Genomic DNA, 2673 nt, shown 5'->3' on the forward strand with positions numbered 1-2673 from the left:
GGGGCTAGAGGAGAAAAGGGATAAAATGGGGGAGGGGTGAACAAAGGAGGGGAGGGAAGTGAGAGTGAGTGTGGGGGAAGAGGGGGTCAGTGTGAGGGTTGGAGAGGGAAGCGGAGAGGGTGGAGGGGTGAAATTATCGAGAAGGGCTGCGCAGAGACAGCAAGAGGGGGCATCGTTATTGGAGATGCTGGGGAGGGTGGGGACATCAGTGATGGGGTGGAGACAGTTAGGGGCAGGGTTGGGGCATGGTCTGAGGTGGGGGCAGGACTGAATTGAATAGATGGAGACAGTGCTCAAAAAGATGACGAAGTAAAAGGAGAAGACGACAGTGGTCAGAATACTGTTGTATGTTTATTTTTAGTTTCTCCCTGTCTGCACTGATTCTATTTATTTGACTCAGTCTTTTTGCCTCCACCGTCATCAGCATAAATACCACTATTTCCCAGCTGCCTTCAGCTCTGGCAAAGGGCCACTGGATTTGAAACGCCAACTTTGTTTTTTCTCTTTCCATAGGTGCTGTCAGATCTGCTGAGTATTTCTAGCACCTTCAGTTTTTGTTTCGGATCTGAGGTCCTTTTATGTTATAAGAAATAGAGAAGTCTTGCTAAAACTGTACGAGGAACCATGCATTTATAACTGTGAACAGTTTTGGGACCCTTCTCTAAAGAAAGAGGTATTGGCATTAGGGGTAATGCATTGAAAGGTTATTAGGACAATCCTGGGTATGGAGACATCCTGTCAGGAGGAGAGGTTGATTCGGTTGGGCTTATGCTCATTGGAATTTAGAAGAATGAGAGGTGGCCTTATTGAAGATTCTTAGGAAACTTGACAGGGTAGAGGACACAATCTCAGAATAAGGGGTCATCCATTTAAGACAGAGATGAGGAATTTTTCTCAGAGGATAGTGAATCTGTGGGACTCTTAAATGCAGAGACTTGAACAGATTGGATCATTAAGCATCCTCACAGCTGAAAGAGATGTATTTTCAGAGAGCAAGAAATCAAGGGTTATTGGAGTAAGTTAGGAAAGTGGCGTTAAGGATTATTAGATCATCTATGATCTCATTAAATGACAGAGCAGACTTGGCAGGGCTGAATGGCCTACTTCTGCTTCTATGCTTATGGTCTGATGGTTGTAGAGATATAGAGATGGGGAGGGTTGTAGGTGCTGGAGGATGTTAGGGATAGGAAGTTGTAGGGCTGGAGGAGATTGCATTGATAGGGAGGAAAAGAGAATTGGTCATAGACAAAGTCAGGGACGCTGGTTTTGAATTTTTTTAAATTCGAAGCATTAGGTGATAAACTATCCTTTGAGGATCATGCAGTGACCATTTTGGACTGAGATGAGAATATTTTTTCCACTCAGGCTTGTGAACGTTTAATTTGACTTAATCTTTTATGGGATGTGGATGTGGCTGGCCCGGCTAATGTTTTTTTGACCATTTGTGATTGCCACTCGAAGTGACCATTTCATAGGGCAGTTAAGGGTCAGCCCCCTTTCTGTGGGTCTGGAATGCCGTGTAGCCCTGGTAGGATCGGTAAGTTTCCTCCCCTGAGGGATTTTATTGAGTTTGATGGGCTTTTTACAAAATTGACGGTAGTTGCCGTGGTCACAATTACTGAAACTAGCTTTATATTTCCAATTTTTATGACAATATACTTAAATTTCACCAGTTGCTGTGATGCAGTTTGTAATCAAGTTCCAAGAGTGATAGCCTGGGCCTCTGAATTATCACTCCAATGTCATTACGACAGTGACACTGTCCGCTTCCCCTCAGCGCTGCAGATACTTAGTGGTTGAGCAAGTTTGAGACTGAGGGTGAGAGATGTTTTTTTGGATGCTGAGGGAGTTGAGGGGGTTTTGGCAGTGGGGAAGTAGAGTTGAAGCAGATCAGCCACAATCAAGCTCAAGCTGAATGGCCTTCTGTTATTTCACCTGTGTTCTAAGGGTGCCTTTGGAAAATGACACTGACTTTGCTGAGCTCTCTCTTTGTGTTTCAGGAATGGTTGGCAACTGTCAGCTCATGACTGAGGTCCTGTCCCCTCCCTGATCACCACTTCTGCCTTTTTTGTGATCGGTAAGGGTTTTTTAACTTAACATCTCCTCCTCTGGGCATATTCCCATCCAGCACAATGCTGTTCGCTGGGGGTGGCTTAATGTGGCTGGGATAGATTCACACGATACGGCGTGTATACCTGTGTGAATCTTTGAAATAGGTGTCGGAGAACAGATTTATTTAATTCATTCCCCCTTTGAAAGTCGTTTACAATCAACGTACTCAGACACTCCTTGGGCCTGTGCATGCCAATCGTCTGGTTTTGGAAGTTGCTGCCAAGCACAGACCTCCAGAAGTCTGCATAGAAGGATAAAGAAAGAGGGAACATTGGTTATGACCCCTGTGCAGACCTTCAAACCAAAAGAACCAAATTTACTAAGTAACTGTAAAACTATTGGACAAGATTTCACTTCCGCAAACAATCAAACCAAATCCAGTGTAAATGTGAATTGAGGTCGATATAAAATTGTCGCTATACATTGCACATTAAATAGCAGAGAGAACGAAGATCTTACAAGATATCGTGAACAATCTATGCAGCGCATAATGGCGGGAATTTCAGCCACAAAATTCTCCACAGTTCTAAACTTCCTCAGATAGAGTCCAGCTCATTTTCC

Source organism: Rhincodon typus, chromosome 48 (assembly GCF_021869965.1).
Source record: "Rhincodon typus isolate 14 chromosome 48, sRhiTyp1.1, whole genome shotgun sequence".
In the NCBI taxonomy this organism is placed as follows: domain Eukaryota; kingdom Metazoa; phylum Chordata; class Chondrichthyes; order Orectolobiformes; family Rhincodontidae; genus Rhincodon; species Rhincodon typus.